Raw genomic sequence first — 19,295 nt, 5'->3', positions numbered from 1 at the left:
TGTAGCCCTTCTTCATCTCTCAATTACTTGACAGAAAAATAACACTGAAAAGAAACAAAATGATAAAATAAAGAAATCCTCTAATGCTTTTCTCCCAAGCACAGCCTGCCCAGTGGCAATATGGGGAGGTGTATTCTGTCAGAAACTGTTCAGTGTACTGAGCCTGGAGAGAGAAATACTTTGAGCAAGCGGAAACAGGCATTTGAATCTCTTTACAAAACCCAAGCCCTTAGTCTCTCTGTGTATTTGATATGCTAAAAATAGTTGTGTGACATGCTGATTGTGGCTGGTCAAAGCCAGCAAGGAATGGCTTGGGCCATTACTGCCAAGAGGATGGGCTGATGTAGACCACAAGTGGCCTATTCTGAAAAGCAAATAACCCTGAGGATCTGATCTGCAAAAGTGCTGAAGTAAACGGGAGTTGTGGTTGCTCAGCACTTGCACGGATCAGGCTGCCCTGTCCTCATTAGCCATGCTGCTGCTAAATCCTATAAACCCTGCAATTTCTTTTCATATAGGTAAGTTATTATACAGGAGTATCCCAACACCTGGGCTCTGCTGATACCTTGCCACCACCCAACTAAGCTTCAGCCCTAGTCCTGGCTCAGAAACTGCCCCAGCTGCTGTGAGAAAGAGAAGTATCTTTAAAGGTAGCTTCTGCACTGGAATGGGGGCAGAAGGCCCCTGCCACCTTGGCAGATCCCATAGTCCCTCACAGAAAGCTCCTGAATACTTTCACAGCACTGATATTCATTTTTGGTAGCCTAACATCTGTGGATGCCTAATTTTACTAATCCTGCCTGTGACTAGCTCAGGCAGGCTGGCTGATGCATTCACAGAAAGATGGAACCAACATGTGCAAGATCAGGAAAAAAGCCAAACCCTGAAGAGACCAATGAAGTAAAACAAGCAGGTTCCTGGGATTTGGACATGTCATGTCTGCCATCTAGTTACTAGTCAGGACATGTTCCATGTAGAAAGAGTAAATAATCCAGTACCACATAAAAGAAGAATAAATTTACTGGGTGTCCTGGGTTAACTTCAGATAAACAAGAGAAAAACTTTCAATGGTATTTTAATTGATGTGCTTGGAAAATAATTAAAATAAAAATATGCAAATTCCTGAACTTACTTTATCTGGCTGTAAAAATAATTGTAAATACTAAACTAATAGGCAGAAATACAAGTGATGGTGTTATGGTGATGATGGAGTCGAAAGGTCTGGGTCCCACTCTCAGATACAATGAGGCTGTTAGCATGAGGTCCTCTTGGCATGAGCTGTGATCTGGTTAAAGTTTGACCAGTGAAGTGGAAGCCAGGACATCATAAGTTCTCTGCTGTTTTGTTCTGTGATTGATTGGGGAAGGCACAAATTGGCACAAAGAACCACTTTCAGTCTCAGTTTACCCATCTGTAAAAGGAGACGTATATCATAGTGATGTTATTGCAGTGTATTTAGAGCTTGTCAGGTGTAAGGTATTATTAAAAATTGCAAAGTTTTTGTTCCTCAAGTACTCTATGACATTTTCAATATTTGCATTCTTGTATTTCATCTGCACTTCTAGCTGTGAAAAATATTTCGCCCTTATATGCACGTTTTATCTGAAAAATCTCATTCTCTTTGTTTTCTAATAAAGCTTTCTGTAGTGTGATTCGACTTCCAAAAATAAGGTTGCAGTTCTGTTGATCATTGATATAGTTTAAATCTTCAATTTAGTTAATTGTTCTGAGCCATGTAAGACGCTGATTTGCAGAGCATTATAGAATAGTTAAAATACTCTTTAAAAATATAGTACTGGTGAACAGTTTATTCACACTACAAAAAACTCCTTAACTTTACAAGCCAGAGTTTATAATGAATGCTAGCTTTTTGCAGGGGAACCATTCGTCTCAATTTTAGCTTTTTGTATATAAAAGAGGGTCTACTGCTGAGCATGCTATTGGTTTTGAGATTCTGTGGCTCTCTCAATAAATTAAGATACTGAGTTTGTGTAAAGATATACAAAAGGGGTGTATGATGATACTGTTAGTCTGAGTTCAGAAGGTAAAACCATTCAATGAATAGGGTAGGACATGGCTCTGTTAGCCTCAGTTCTCAGTTCCTGGTCTTAGATCAATGTTCCTTGATTTGCTGACAGTCCTGGAGGGGACTTTGTAGCCTTGCTGCTGCTGCTGACAACAGGATACCATTACAAGGGACTGTGCAAGCCCCTTTGGACAGCCATAATGACCTGTGGCTGTGCCTTGTAACTGGGGACAGGAGTGGACAATACGGGGGATATAGCATGGCAGTGGATATGCTGTGCACTCCACCATATTCTAATGGAGAATGGGACATACCTAGGAAGAAGTAGAGCTGATAGTGGACCAAGAAATTTGCATTTTCACTGGTGGTTAAGTAATGTGTACGAGTAACCTGTGGTAACACACTAAAGAAAAACTAGTCTGAATGCCCAGCACCAAATATAGGAAGTTAGGAGCTGATGCCAGAATCAGCCAATGCCTCTCTCCAAAGGGCAGCTGTGTTTATCAGGGAAATAGAACAAGTATCAAAAAGTTGCCATATCTCCAGGATATTCACTGAAACCTGTGTGTCAGCTCTGTGGTCAGGAAAACTGGCTCACAGCAGCCTTGTACCTTGGCCTGGGAATGAATGAGATGAGTTGGTATCACAGTAAAATTCAAGGACCTGATCTTCCCTGTGTCTTTCTTTGGGGTAGCCTCATATACTCTGTTTCTGATCCATATCCCCCAGGTTTTATTTTTTTTTTCACCCAAGCAAAGCTGCAGCATGGTATATGACATGAAGGCTGCTGTGGTCCCTCTCAGGGCTGGGCTCTCAGCAAGTACAAATCATTGGACCTGCCCTTGTCTCAGATGGACAGGCTGGGGGCAGGTGACACATTCTTTCCTTTCACTGCTTGGAGAGGTCCTTTTTAGGCCTATTTCTCTTCTCACTGATTTTAATGTTATGTAATTAAATTACTGTAGTGAAATTGCCCCCTGATTTATGTCGGTGTGAGTGAACAGAGTATCAGCCCTTGAGCCTTTTACTGAAGTATGATGTTACACTATTTCTAGACATCATCATGTGCTTGTTGTGCAACAGATAAGAATAATGCTTGGTAAGTCATTAGTACTTCAGTTCAATTTGTGCTAAAATCATCAGCTACATCCCATTTAGTTTCTAAAGCCTCCTCATTATTGCTGCAAACATCAGACCCATGACCTGCTTTCCACTCTGTGAGAGAAGGGTAAGTGAATTTAATGCAATCTCTGAATTACAAAAAGCTTACTGCTCCTCCCTTGAAATCAGGTGGTGCCTTATCATTGAATTCAGTGAAAGGTATGATCAGGTCCAAATTTCAAACAATTTTCCAACAGAGGAGAGTCAGGCTTAAACTGCTGCACTTCTTTGGCAAATAATGAATGGGACCTCATTATCTCCGTTAGGACGTGACTTTACAGAGCATTACATGCTGAAAGTATGCCACCAATAGACTGGCTCTGTCCTGAACTGTGAAACTTGCTCAGAGAATCAGAGAATGCTAACTTTCAAGACACTTCATTCATTCTCATATCATGAATGGTTCTGTCAGTGAATGGGACTACTGACCTTGATGATCTGCTATCAGGTTTTCCATTGCTAGGTAACAAGCACACAGTGATGTTGTGACCACTGAGCATTATTCCTGCATTCTTTTCAGATGAAAAATAATCCCCAGTAGCATTTACTAGAATTTACTTTCTTTTAAGATCCTAATATAAGACTCTTAATTTACATGGAATGTGATGTCTCCTCTGAAAATAATATACAGTATCAAAGGAGTTGCTCCACAAGTTTGACACAGAAAATTTTGGTCTGACTTCATGAAAGCACATTTTCTAAACTGTTATAAAGCAAGAAATTACAAAATACACTTGATGAACTTCATTGTTAGTGCATATTAGAAGTGAAATACAATTACCACAGGAATAGAAACAGTTTGACCATGATGGATATTTTTGCTCCAGATACGTATTCCATGAACTCTCCTTTTTAGAGGTATTATATGAGGCTAAAATCAGTAGCCCATATGTGCTTCTTGTAGTGTCTATGACGGGTGCCACATAGAAAGCTTGTTGAGAGTACGTAAGAGACATAATGATTTATGGATTTACTCTTACAAAACTTTTCTGAGTCAGACGAATACTGTTATTGCTGTTCTGCAGATGGGTAAACTGGGAGGCTGAAAGCTTAAGTAGCACGCACAAGATCACCCAGCAAGTCTAGAGAAAATAGGCTGGAACCAGAACGTTTCATTTCTATTTACATGTTCTGTAAGCGTTAGATCATCTTTCTCCCATGATTAGCTGCTATTCTGGCATGAACTCAGGACCATTATGATAGAGCTATTTTTCATACAATGGGATGAGACTGCCATGGCTGTAATTACAAGCATGTGTTCACTCTTTTATGGCATTGTGATTGTTATGTAAGGTGATGTGTAAAATTAATGAACTTGAAATTAGGAATTTACATTACCCCTTTGGGGTAGGGAAAATGTTCTTCCTCTTTGTCCACATAGCACTTATTAACTTGGAGTCCAGGTTAATGAATGAATCTTGGAACTGGTACACCAATGTAAGGCTAAACATAATTACAAGATCATAAAAATTCAAAATAGAAGTGGTTTTAAATAAATGAGGATTTATTTATTTACCACACCTTCAAGAATCTGCAGAAGAGACTCACTTCTGTCTGAACATGCTTTTCACAGAATTTACAACTGATGTGACACATGTTTTAAACTTGAGTTTTTGGAGTAGGGGCAAACCAAACATGTGCCCGACAGTTTGTGCTCCTAAATTTTGTAAATTTAACCCAACTCTTTTGGAGGACAATGTGATGATTTCAGAAATGGATAAATGATGGTACATTTATAGCTTCTTTTCAAAGAAAAGAAAGGTAGCCAACATTTATGACTAATAACTATTATTTAAAGTACAATCTGAGTTGCTCCTTGTAAAATTTCAGCCAGGGTCTTGGCATGATTTAGTGCCCAAGAAAAGGATATCTATATTGGGAATCAGCTGCTCTTACACAATCTTTGTGATGATTTGGAACCACTTGAAAACAAGGAGATGATGATATAATACATTCTTTGGATTTGGAGATGTTCCTCTTATTCCTGCTTTGAATTAAGAGAATATATTGGTGGTTTAGTTAAATGTCTCTTAGTCAAAATTATATGTCTTTCTTTATTGTGTAATTGAAACCAGACTGGTCTCTTACTGTAAGAAAAAGAAATGCAGGTGTGAAGAACTTTCACATGTGAGCTCATTTCTATATTGCAGTGGATTTCAGGTTGTGGTCTGTAGACCACCAAAAACCTGGGAGTGTTTGCTGGAGGTCTGTGAAGGAGCTGGCTGGTCAGATTGCATAGATTTATTTTTTTTTCACCCTCCAAGAGCTTAATGATGTTACAAGTAGCTAAAAAAGCATCAAATATTTCCCAGCTAGTACTTTTAAATGTTAACAGTTGTACTTGCCTCAGGGCTGTTATTCAGCCACCAAAACCAGGAGGTGGCCTGTGTGATCAGAAAGCAGGGATGAATTTCAATGACAAAATTTGTGAAGATGCTGTCTGTAATTTGAGACTGTTTAGGAATCATTAGTCTATGTCATGCTTTAAAACCTGCTGGTAAATGCAACCACTTGACTTCACTAAGCAACTGAGGTGTATTTATATTTTTGTGAGAATGAATCGTAATGACTTTTTCTGATGTGATACTGTCAGTATACAAGCTATTCAGAGGACTTGCTGCTGGTAACATGTCCTACAATAGCTAATGGTGAATAACCAAATAATAATTAGTATATGATCTATTATTTCAACACTTAATAGAATACTGAATTTTATTTTAATTGGAAAGGCTTACAAAGGATACAAGATGACAAATGCTAGTTATAGCAGCATAATACATAATACACATTTGATTAATAATTGTAAGCACATGATGAGCCAAAAGGCTAGGCCACATTTTGCTCACTTGAAACTCCATTTAGTGTGCACCTTAAGAGGCAGAGAACCCAAAGTCAAATTTAGCCACCCATATGTGTGGCATTTCTAGAGCTGGTGTTCAGAAAAGTCTTTGCTGTTGAAGGCACTGTTTTCCCACTAAATCTGGAAGGCAGACAACTGTTTCAGTCCTGTTTTCTTTCTGAGGCAGAGAGCTGGCCACAGCAGGAGAAACATGGGTTATCAAAATATTTTTTGCTAAGGAATATCTTATAAGTTACAGATTTCACAATGCTACTTATATAGAGCTCATGATGGCAATTGTCTGTCTGTTACAACTGGGACTACTAAAAGGACTTCTCACTGAAATTCTTGAGGCAGAAATAATCTTTGGCCATTTTTAAACTGATGCAATACAAAATTACAAAGGAAAATAAGATGTACATAAACCCTGGACAAAGAAGTAGCTACAACTTGTGGAGTCCACTCTAGGTGACTGGCCTATCGCTCACGATAGGTCAATAATGAACTGCTGAAACAATTAGCTAAAACCATTGCTTGGGAATCAATAGAAAAGTATCCATTTTCTCAACCCAGCAATTTAAATTTCTCAGGGTGGGAAGCACTTACTGCCATGAATAAACTGTGAAATGTATCTTTAAAATAAAGTTTTTAATTAGAATTGGCAATTCTGAACCTGCTGTTGGCAGGAGCAAACCTACTGAAAAAGAGCCTGATGCAATAGACTGTAAAATGTGTCTGTTCACTGCTTTAGCTTTTAACAATTAAAAAAACCCAAAACAATCAACCTTTAAAACTGAAAGTTGTGTTTCAACACCAGTATTAGATTTCTTTTTCCTCTGTGGTAAAGCAGTTCGGAAGTTTTGACAGTAGGTGCTAAATGCAGCTAGCTTCCAAAAGGATGAAACTTGTTTTACAGGGAAACAAAAAACCAAACAACAACAATGAAACAAACAAAAAACACAAATGGGGGGAGGGGAAAGGAAAAAAAACACCTGTTACAGCAAATTCAGTAACCTAAGTACCATTCTCCAATCTGCTGATGGGCTGCTGGTGTGGGTAATCCTTCATCGGTTGTGGCCTCACTCAAGCACCCAATGAAGCATATGCTGAACTTCAGTTTGTTTAAATTGCATTGTCTTTGTTGCAACTTAAGCGTGTGCTTAAAGTTGAATATCTGCATTTTAAATAGGAATTTTATTTGACACCTACTTGGCAGAAGTTGCCATTTATTTTCAAATAAGCTTAATCATGTGTTCCTAAGAATGAGAAGTGGTGCTAGTGCTTTTAAAAATCCTGTCCCAGGAGGAGTAAATGAGGTGCATTTGCTGTTTTTCCATTCATGGAGGGAGAAATAAAAGCTTCTGTAAAGGGCCAAAAGGCTAGGTGAATAAAAGATCAAAGTGTACCATGCCACCTGTCTCCACCCACTCTTCCAAGAAACATGAGTTCATCTCCACTTCCCCTTCTGTCTATGGTTTAGGGGCCTTGGTGGCTTCTGCATGTCTCTTCTTCTTTCCTGTAGCTCTAACTGCAATGTCACTTAGATAAATCCATTTTTTTCTACAGTCCAAGTCCAGTAACCCTTGTCGCTGACCTCACCAGCCATGTGCTTAGTGTGAGCATGACTCATAGTAGTGATGAGAAATACTTATTCTCTCTAATCTTGCCTTCCCAAGGAAGGGGTGGGGGCAAGGCTGTGGTGTGGGTTGGGGGCATAAAAGGGATGAGGGAGATTCTAATATTTCCAAACTTGCTTGCTGGAAGTGTTGTGTCAGTTCTGATAATTTGATATAGTACATGAATTCTTAGGCTGGCTCATGATTCCCAGCACACCCCTTGTAGTCTAATTGAGGAACTGCATTTCTGTCAGTCCCATTATTGTGTGGAAATGCAAGAATGTGAAAAACAATAGAAGCAGGCAAGTACTGAGTCAAATCAGATAAAGATAAATTGCTTTGTTGGACTAAAAGATGGGACCAAGCAGATGAGGAGCAAGTTGGTCAGAAACCCATTGCTGCCACTGATGACTGTGCCTAGGTGAACAGTATACTTACTGAGTGTGTGAGCAAAAGGGACAAACAGGAAACAGAAGAGTATCATAATAATACACTATGCTGCAACTTGCCAAGAGATTTCAGAGTGAGGAGAGTACTATGCAGACAGACCTGAAGGAAAAATTAGCTGGGGTAAATCAAGCCCATGAACAGTTTGAGCCACTGGTACATGGGACTGTGGGAGAGAAGGAGCTGGGACAGCCAGGGCTGCTTGCAGGCTGCCAGTTGCAGGCTATTCTCTGAATCAGTTCAAGATGGCTACATAGAGGGAGCACGTGGTGGGCCTCTTTCTCCCCTGGAAACTTTATTTTGTTCTCCCTTTCTTGGTGATTTTCTCTAATCTGAAGAGCAAGATGTCCTTAATGAAAACAGATGTTTCACTCCCTTGCATATGGAAAAACATAATTCTCCCCCCCACCCCGATAAACCCAAAGAATGCCAAGACCAGGGATAGGTTTCCACATAGCCAGGAGAACTAACCTCTTTGTTAACACCCTGACCTGACCTGGCCACTCCTTTCCCACTGACACGCTGTGGAAGCTGGTAATGCAAAGGTCCATGATAAGACCTGGGTCTAAGGGTGGGTGAGCTGTGTACCTCCATAAAGCATAAACACCACACTGAGCTGGCTCACAGCTTTCCTCATCCACGGTCTCCCACTGCGAGATCCTGGTCAATGGCAGTTTCTGTTATTGGCTTCAGTGTAACTAGGAATTGGTCCCAGGATTTAATTTAAAGCACAGCACACAAAAACCCAAAATCATAACATCCCTGATACATTTATAGAGCTGTGTAAGCCACTGGTTAACAAATAGATGAGATACTGAACTTTGCTTTACCATCTGTCTTTAATTACATAAAATAACTTGAAGCAATTAACAAGAAAGAAACACTGTGACACAAATAAATAAATCCTGTTGAGAGAAACAGACGATGGGATTTAGGGTTTCGATATATGGATGGTATTCACTAAAGCTGCGTAATCTGCACCCAGTGTTATTACATATGCTAACAGGCTTACACTGACATTGCCAATTATTCTTCAAAAATGATAGTTACCTGTGGAGATGCAAAGAAACAAAAGGAAACCTCTGTGTATGTGACTAGAAAAGAAAATGTGTTTCATCCAACTGCCATAATGTTTAATTTTTGTCTTTTGTAGATAAAAGAAACTAATGCCAACAGAAAAATACACAAAGCATGAGGTTTCATAACTGGAGACCTAAACCATAAGTCTGCCTGCTTATAACTGTTTACACAGCAGTGGGGATAAGATTCTTTAACACTTTGCAGGATCTAGGTTCTAACATTGTTTTTTCAGCATTCAAATGCATTTGTTTGCCTTCTCTGTTTAAGTAGATAAAAAAAAAGGCTGTAGAATAGCTATTGAGTAACTGCTGAGTAGATTAAGAACTGACTAGCTGATAGATGTCAAAAAGTATCTGTCAGTTCCAAATGAAAACACTGGAGTCAGTTTGCAGAAATGGGGGTTATACCTGGCAGACCACAGAATTGTCCTTAATGATTGAGAGACAAGTGTATCCCTAGTAAAATAATGCTTGGTAAGTTAAGGAGGAAATTAAAGTTGGTGGAATTAAAGAGTGGTGCTTGAAAAGGCTTTAGCATCATGTGTGTGGGAAGGAATTGGACACAGGACTCTGTCTGATGGTGTGAAAGAGGATGGACATTGTCTTGGAACATGTTAGCAGGGGTGTATGTGTTGAATGTAAGGCTGACTATATGGCAGTAGTGTGTTGCAGTGCTGTGGGGGCTAGAAATCTAAAAAAGGGTGGGAGAAAAGACATCAGAAGAGCTTGTAGATTGGGGAATATGCTGTTTCCCTTACCAAAATGAGTTGTCTGGACTACAGTGTATAATTACCTTCACAACAACAACAACAAAATGTCTTGCATCAGATGAATATATTACAAAAATCAGTGGGTGGACAAGTAGACCAAGCATATTTAAGCAAGCAATGAGGCTTGGATTTGTAGCAGTAAGTGTGATGAGCTGCTGAAACAAACTGCCCAAAAAAGTGATAGCATACATATCAAAACTGGATTGCTTTCTGGAAAACAGGTGTTAGCCAAACAGAAATTCTTTGGACTGGTATATGGGGAATGGGGCAACACTACAGTCTGCTACACAGAGGATATTAGAAAGGATGAGTTAATGGTCCTTTCTGGCCTCAAAAGTCGTGATTTCATGCAACTGAAGCATCCACTAATCCCAAGGAAACACTGAGGCAAATAGTATCAGAAGCAGCAAGTAGTATGGTCTTGGGAAGGATGAAATTTATTAAATGTACCTTTCATGTTAATATGCAACACAATGCATTCTACATACGACAGATTTGGGACCACGGTTGTAGGCTACAGCCAGCATGCTCCGAGCTTGCACATGACAAGCAAGGTAGTATGGACAGCAAGTGAACTGAGAGATAAACAGACTGGATGGGAATGTAGGAGAGTGCCTATCAGGAGTGCTGAATATATACTTTGCTACTGTTTCAGGTATTCGCGATGAGAGAAAGAACTTTAACTGTTTTGGTGGGGAACATTGCTGTGTAGACTGAAATTGGAGAAACGAGGTAAACAAAGGGCAATGATCAGTTGCAGTGTTAACACAGCTTGAGAAGTGTATTGTGGGTCATGGCAGAGACTTTTGACAGACATCGTTCTATTTAATATCTCTACGGCAATCTCAAAGTAGAGGTAAACAGCACAATAGTGAAATGTGCTGATGATACCAAATCAGAAAGGAATGCAAACAGGAACAGCAGATAAATGATATCAAAGGACCGTCAGATATTAGAAAGCTGGGTACAACATTTGCCAAACAACACACACACACGCAGACATATTGGATTGTACATATCCTATCTGTCAATATTGCTGACAGATATAGTGGTCAGCAGATAAGATGGGAGCGTGATACCGTGATACTTATTTGCATAGTGACAAAGGCTACACACATACAGACGTGTCATGAAGCAGGGAGGCAACAGTTCACATGCTATTACATTCAGTGCTATGTTCCAACATTGCCAGCCACTGACTGACTGGAAGGAATTGGAAGAAATCCCATAGCCATTCAAAGGCTGGAAAAAATCAGTTTGGGGGAACGATTGAGGCTCAGACCCAGCATCTCATTAGGCATAAACTTAACCTAAAGTGCAAGGGCTGTGCTGCTGATTGACAACTCCCTTTATAGGCCTGCTAAATGGCTTTAACAAAGGAACTATGTATCAGCTTAAACGCTGCACACGTTTAAGCACTTTGTTAGACCAGAGCAGAAAGGGCTTGGTTAGGCCTGTGAGGAAACGTGACAAAAGTCTACAAGCCCTCTCCTGCTCAAAGGTGTATATTGGCTGCATTAAACCAAGCAGGCAGTCGTATCTTTCTGTAAGGCTGAGCTGTTGCATTCTTACACACAGAACAAAGATCAGCAAAGGTTTAAACTAGGTAGGATTATTTAAGTGAAAGAGAGGAAGGCAGCAAAATATTGCCTTTTGGGTGTATTTTTTCTTCAGGTGAAAATTCGAAAACAGTCAGATGGCCTTTTGAGGGGAGTTCATATTGCTGGGGGTTTTAGAATAGGTTTGAAAAAGCTCCAGAGAATGCCCATAAAACACAGCTTTATGTCTTTACTTTGGAAGCCTGGGAGTTATTCCCTAGCCCAAGAATTCCTGAACATATGGAACCACCACAAAAGCTCCACAATTCAAGGTGGGAGGAACAGGTTTCCCTTATGTGCTCTGAATTCATCTCTGCAACTCTTCATAAAAGAGTTCCTGTGAGGCTGAATTCCTGATGCTAGTTTTCAAACCAAGGAAAATTAATCTGTAAGGAACAGGGCTGTGAAATGCTGAACTGTGATCACGGATATGGTGGGACTATCTTTACTGTGTAACCATTTATTGTGCTTATAACTGAGAATTATCTGAGGCAGAGAGCAGTTTGTTCTCTAAGAATGGCATTTTGGGGGAGTTAGTGCTTGATTCTTTTTGAAAGTCAAAAGAAGTGAATACTCAGCTCCTTAGATTCTTTCAATCATTGCCACAGGCTGAGGATTTTTTTTTTTCAATGTATTCAGAAACAGCAGAAAACAACTGTCTTCTGGGAAAAAAAAACACACCACCACAAACAAACATTTCAATGTTTCAGTTAATGATTCCAGATTTACACTACAATAAGTGTCACATGATTTTATAATTAGTAATAGCAAATCACTGTAAAAGTGAACATCTAATATTTAATTTTATCTTTCAGAAATGTAATAATGAAAATAAAAGTGTTGACTTTGCAAGAGATCTAATCTTAGAAAGCTAGCAGGCACTCCTCTGGCCTTGACTGGTCAATACTGCATAGGTTATGAAAAAAAGCCACAGGGAAAGACTTAAGGAGTGATGATTAGGGTAGAACTTCCCTTTACAAATGTTGGTTGAACAAATACTTGGAAGTCATGTTTGTCATCACAGGATAGAAGTCAGGATTCAGGGTAAAATTATTCACATGAGTACCTACAGATTCTTCCCCCTTTTCTTGTTTCTCTTTGCCCTTTATACTCAAATTTTATATTGCACTGCTTCACTCTCTGACCAATACTTTTCCTCTCCTGATGGGATCTGTTTATAAGCTGGTTCACAACCTATAAGCTAGGTCAAAACCTATTGCTCTCCTCACACAGTTACTTAGTTCTAACATTCAGCACTCAGTTACCTTTGGATGCTGAGTTTTGCTACAGCAGTTGGTTGGTGTGTTTTGTTTTTTTTTTTTAATGTGTAGTACAGTACAAAAGCTACCAAAAGAGGGCAACATATGAGCCAACAATGAGAAATGTATCCTGACAAGTTTATAGTTGTATATTTGTGACATCCTTCCCCCTGCCTTTTTTGATAGAGAAAGAAATTTTAGCAGAGCTGGTCAGGAAAGAGAATTTCAATTCTATGGGAAATTCCAACACTTAGGAAAAAAGTGAAGGTACTGAAGTTTTCATAGATTGAAAATTCAGAGAAAATACAATCGGCATGATGGAAGTGTTCCACAACTGCCAAATCACTCTCACACCAGAATGCCCGAAGGTTATAATGACATTAAAATATTCAATTTAGTCAGAAAAATGTTAAATATATTAATGCTATAGAGTTCAAAACAAAATTAGATTAAACAAGGAACTGCTTAGATGCTTTCATTTTATGGAAAACATTACATATTATTGAATGTAAATAATATTTTATTTTGTCTCCACTAAAATAATTTTTAAGAAAAGTATGCTTTCAAAAAGCAAGCTGATCAAGATCAAGTTGCATTTCCTGAAATAATATGTTTCTTCTGGACATTGTTTAATTATATTTTCTCTCTGTGAAATGCCTGAGAGAATTTCAAAATACTCTTAGTAATCCACCAAAAGACTAAGGTAAATTGTCCACGTCCCAGAACCATCTCCAATGACGTGTTTGTGAAGCTAGACAAATTGCTGTCCCAAACACCAGGCGTGTGAGCTCAAGAGATAGGACAACCCAGACAACACCAAATGCGCATTCATTGGCAAACAGTTTATTACAAACAAAGGTTTTTTTTAAAGTATTCAATAGTACTCCAAGGAGTTAATCTTGAACACATGCCAGCATGGCAATGGATAGAGTAAGCAAATATAATCTACCTCACTTAGGGTAAATATTTGGCTACAAATGTATTGAGAGTTCTTTAATTCTTTGTACACCTCTGTGTTAGAACTAGAGGAAAGGCAGCAGAGATGTAAAGAATGGAGGATGATATTTTTTCTTATCAGCTGCCCAGATAGGCTAGCTGCCAGTCAAATAAAAAAAAACTTACTGTAGGAAATGAATGAAGACTTGTAGATGCAGAAATATACTGTTTATCCAGCTGCACCAAGTTCTGCTAATGATCAAACAGAATCATCCAAGTCTTCACAGAGATGCACAAAATTCCGTGGCAGTGTCCAGGAGGTCGACTATGGAATTTAGGGTATCCTCAGGACTGCATTTTTTTCCCCTCTAATCACCTTATCTCTTCTTTTCAAGACTGATTTCTGCTTGATGCTTGATTCTATTATGGCTTAGAATGCTGGAAAGTATCTGAGAAGGAGAGATGGGCAGATCTATGATCTATCTGGTGGGCAATTAAACATTTGGAAAACTTGGATGTACTCACCTGTCTTGAAGACAGGGTGTTCTGCTTGGAGGAGCAATACCTTATCTTCTCTCATTTATCCATGTCTTGCTTTTGCATCTGTATTTCTGTGGATTCCAAAAGAAAGAAAGTTTTATTTTCCCTCACCAGAAATAAGTAGAGGTTTCTACCTGGAGGGTTTCTCTGTTGTCTGATCTATCACATGAATTGCTTTCACCTGATGAAGGGCTGCAGAATCAGAGAGTATCAAATATGATGTTCAGTATAGGAATGACAGCTGTGCACACTGTCTGTGTAGCTGGATCTAGTGCATTGACTGTAAACATAGTGTTTTCAGACAGCTTCTGTATTCTGGATATGCAGGAAGCTATGCTCATCTGCTTGACCTTCCTTTCTTGTACTGCTCCTCTATTTTTGATTAATATCTTGCTACTCCCTTTCATGCAATAAAAAAAGAAACAAAAAGGTAAATTACATCCATAAATACCCTTGCCTCATGAATATGAGCCTATACACATCTGATGGCCATCTTGTATCTCCACTTTGCCCAGCAGCCCAGTGACTGGTGTTTATTCAGGAAAGAATTGATGCTTGCAGACAGACACTCTGATTCTCACAAGTGGTTCTGTGTATGCCTTTTCTTCTCAGCTTCTGCCAAATTGAAGCCTAAATTCTAGGAAGCAACAATAACACTAACAGGCGTCATGTCAGACTTAAAAGCAATTGCTTTAGCTCTGTGAACACAAACTGAATTTCTTTTTCTTCCTTAGAAATTATTTTAAACATGCTTTGGCTTCTCTGAGCTGGCATAGTTTTACCCTGTGAGTCAGTTTATGAAGGGGGATCTGTAACCCCCTTCACAGATGTGGTACATGAGCCTAGTTACATCACATTTTGAGGCAGATGGATCTCTAAAGGGAACTGCAGTATCCAGTCATGTGCTTTTTGCCCCTTGCTATTGATTCTTGTGGTTAGTCTGTTTCTGATTTTATCTTTCTGTGTAGTTTCAGGGCAAGTCTGTGGTTTGCCCCATGTGCCCAAGTGAGTGAGCAAGGGTGCCGAAGACTGCCTGAAAATAAACAAATCAGAAACAGATAGACTAATTACAAGGAAAAATGCCAAGGAACAGAGAACACACAGCTTCCTCATGATCAGATATGCCTGGCCTGTTGGAGGAGAAATGGATATTTCACCATGTGATGAAATTCTCTACCACATTGTAGAACAGAATCAGAGTGTCCTCTTCCTTGCCTGACTGAGAAAAATCCTTCCATGTGTTCACATGGCATGTCCCAGCATGGGGGGGAATAGCTTCTCTGAGGTAGGGCTGGAGAGGAGGAAGGCTGCTCTTGTCCTTCTAATGGCTGCCCCAACAGCCAGCACAGCTGACCCAAGTTGAATAAGAGGACAGTCACAGGTGTCATCATGACTGACATTCTCCTAGGGCATCACAGCTCTGTGTCTATAATCAAACAACCCAGAAGGTGAATTAGGAAGGCTTTTGATGTCATTCTCTAAGCACTGCACCACAGGAGACAAAGACTCCTAAATGTAACATCAGGCTCTTAAACATTACCATGAAACTGTCTTTGCCTTGCCAGCAGCTGGTACAGGCGATGGCCTCCCTACACTGCTCTGGAACTTAGCATAAGAAATGTCATTACGTGGGCAGATTAGGCAGAACCTGTCAAAGTTATGTGCATGTTCTTTGGCTGTGTTTCCTTCCTTGGGTTAATATGCCAAAGAGATAGGGAGTGGGTTGACACATTTTCTGGCATGTGTCATGTAACCCAGTCAAGTGGACGATATGTCAGCCACAAGACTCTTCTGCTTTAGTAAGCTGCAGGCAGAAGTGACATGCTGCAGCAGCTAGCAGTCTTAATTCTGCATGTATTCATACTGCTAGCATCTTCATAATGGTTTCACCTTCCCCAGAGCTGTCTGATGGAGCCAAAGATATGTTTGGAAAAAAGGGTAAGGAAATGTATCCAGACAGATACTGTTTAAGCTTATGGAAACAACAGCAGGCAGAGGTGTTTGTATAACATGTTACCTACAGACCCAGAAGAGCTTTACAAGTTGACTGACATGATCTCCATAACAACCACTGAATTTGGTACAGATGTACTGGGGGAAATATTTAGTGGTTTTTTTTTCAGTGTGCAGAAATGCTCCATACCATTTCAGAGGAGGATACAGAGAATACCTATACCTGATAAGAACAGTTTTTTAGGGCAGAAGATTCTAAAGCAAAATAACCAGAGACTGAGGAAATTCAAGACACAGTCACTGTCATTGGCCCCCTAATGTGTTGTGAGGGGAATTGATATGAGTGAGAGAATTTCCCAAAGTCCAGCACAATCTTAAGGTAAATCATCCTCAGGGGAACAGGGAAAAATCTGTGAAGCCTCATTTTACAGAGCTTCCTGCTTAAAATCTCTACTGAGGAGATGCAGTTTAGTCCCTTGGTTGAAGCAACATGCCAAGGGGACTCCTCACAAATCACCATCAGAGTAACAAAAGATGATACAAAAATTTCTGCCCAGTATGACTGAAATGCCACCTCTTGTCACTACCATTACATTGCAAGCTGTATTTGGTTGTTAGGAAAAGACATATTGGCTGGGTGTCAGCTGCACACCACAAAACACACTGGTCATATATCTGATGTGACTTACAGTGGGAACAGCACCCCATCCAACAACAGTTACTATACTGTGTGGTCCTTGTAACTCATAATTAAAAAAAAAACAAAAGAAAAGAAGAAGAGCTGGCAGTTTTTGCAAGCAACTGCAAGTGAACAACTGGTACTCTGTTTTATTACCTGTAGCATCTGAGGTCAAGAACTGCCATCTCCAGGTGCCATGTTCTGATTCCATGTAATACTGAAGAGAAGTAGTTGCATAAGCACATATGTGAAGTGGTAAAAATACAGTGTGGTGAGCATGGAGGCTGCCTATGTGAACAGGGGAAACTCACAGTAGCCAACAGGGGAAGGGTGCTTCCTCCATTCACTTGCTGGGATTGAGCCACAGCATGGGATTGTGGTAAGTGGGTAAAAGAAACTACCCAACAGCTATACCTCCTGCAAACATATATCGTCGTTCCTGATTTAGGTGCTGCCCCTGTGTCAGACACAGACAGCCAGTCAGCTGGTGCCTAGTATGTGGGGCAAGGAGCTGGTCAGGAGCTTGAGGGATTTCAGAGGTGCCGATTCTGCACAGGGGAGGAAGAGACAGAAGATAATGCTGAGATGGGAGATGACCCTGTCACTTCATTTGTGCTTGTGTGAAGTTGAGAAAACCTAATTCAACAGGATCATTGACATGAAATTTTGGATTGTCCCTTGTGACGGAGCTCAGACTGCCAGATAATATCACATCTCCAGCGTGTAACACCACCATACTCTCTAAGATCTCAGGCCTGCAATCATTATTGAACTGACTGTTTGTTCACCTTGGAGGGAATTCAAATATTGTTAATCAGTGGAAATATTAGCTACTCCTTTGTTGGGAGGAGAAGAACCTGATTCCTCAGACATCCACTGGAGAGGGAAAAAAGAGAAAGGAAAAAAAAAAAAAGTACCAGGATGGTTAAAGGAAGGGGTTTTGTCTGTGTATGAGTACATGACATGGAGAGTACACAAGAATGTTTAGGCTGATACCAGGGTTTTGTCATTCAAGGATCATGGAACTTGAAAAAAAAAAACAAAGGCACTGCTGCCATGATATTTTTCATTTACAGCAAAATAAAAATCAAGCTAAACTCTACATGCTCATTTATTGCATTTATTCCCCCTCCCCTTGTTTGTTTGCCTGCTTTCTGGTATATTAATGGGTATGTTGTTTGGTCGCCTGTTTGTTTTTAATTTGAAATAATTTTTCCATGTAATTTTCTGAACTTTTGCCGAGCAGCGAGACTAATAAATGTGTGTGTTTATGCACCTTTGTCCCTGTACAAAGACTGATGGGTAGCTAATAAAATACACATCTCTGCAATCCTTTCATGCTTAAGATCCCCAAGCAGAAGTTGTGAGTATTCAAATAAAGTAGAACTGATCCCAAATGTACATATTTAGCTTAGATAATAGCAGCCCCCAGATATGTGCCTCATTCTGCAGCTGGAAAGCTGTCAGCTGAACAAAGGGCAGGATATAGTGTGAATCAGGCTGTCCTAAAAGCTTTATGTGATAGACACACTTTACAGAGTTAATTCCATTTCTCTCACATTTCAAAAGCAGACTCAGACCCTAATTTTAATGAGAACGAATTCCACAAAATAGTATTTTTTGTAGTCAATGATTGCACTGTGTTTTAAAAGTCAAGATATATATTAAAAAAACACACTTTGTCCCAAGGCTTATGCACAGTTGTAGAAAGCTGCTTCTCCTTCGTTCCATCCAAAAAATTATTCCTGAAAAATCATTCTACATCCCCCCCCCCCCCCCCTATTTTTCAAGAAGAAAATACAAATGGGCTGTACAGCTCATGTTATTCTGAACTCCTTCTCTCCTCTTTCACCAATGAGTTCATCAGACAAAATTCCACAAGAAACAAACGTTATTATGAGATTAGCAGAATGAATGCCAGAGTTCAGACACAAAACCTTTTTTTAAAAAACAGTGGGCTTGATGACGTGAAGGAAGTTGTAGTTTAAACATCAAGGTCAATTATTTCGTTAAATATTATTTAAAAGTTACTTGCCTTGAAACAAAACCAGAACTATCTATTTCCCAAAAGTGGAAACAGATTATTCTACCCCTGTTTGTCAGCTTCACTAGATAACTTCTATTTGATCTTCAAATAAAAACAGTTTCTGTTTCAGATTTATACAACAGACTGCCTCTAAAAAGGAAAAGATCTTAAGGTTAGACTGCTGTTTACTTTCCCTTCTAATCCTGCGTGAAGATTTGCATAAGAAAAGCAAGCAGACTTGAGTCTAGGTTTTTCTGTCTGTATCGAAAGCATGAAGATCAGCCAGTCTTCTCCATTTATTCAGAAAGAGAACAATTGCTTTTGTAAGTCAGGTGAATAGAAAATATTTCTGTAAGCTCAGCAAGC

General features: G+C 39.6%; 1 long non-coding RNA gene across 2 annotated transcripts in view; it reads right to left on the bottom strand.

Moving 5' to 3' along the window:
• LOC137452055 (uncharacterized) overlaps positions 1-19,295 on the bottom strand; it is a 50,946-nt gene that overhangs the window by 26,936 nt on the left and 4,715 nt on the right. For both annotated transcript variants that reach the window (XR_010989953.1, XR_010989952.1), the window contains exon 2: positions 14,257-14,342. This is a non-coding gene — a long non-coding RNA (uncharacterized lncRNA). The remainder of the gene's footprint in view (positions 1-14,256; positions 14,343-19,295) is intronic.

The sequence above is a fragment of the Melanerpes formicivorus genome, unplaced genomic scaffold, assembly GCF_026170545.1.
Source record: "Melanerpes formicivorus ecotype bairdi unplaced genomic scaffold, bMelFor1.0.p_v2 SCAF_48, whole genome shotgun sequence".
In the NCBI taxonomy this organism is placed as follows: domain Eukaryota; kingdom Metazoa; phylum Chordata; class Aves; order Piciformes; family Picidae; genus Melanerpes; species Melanerpes formicivorus.
This window is presented reverse-complemented; position numbering and strand designations above follow the sequence as displayed.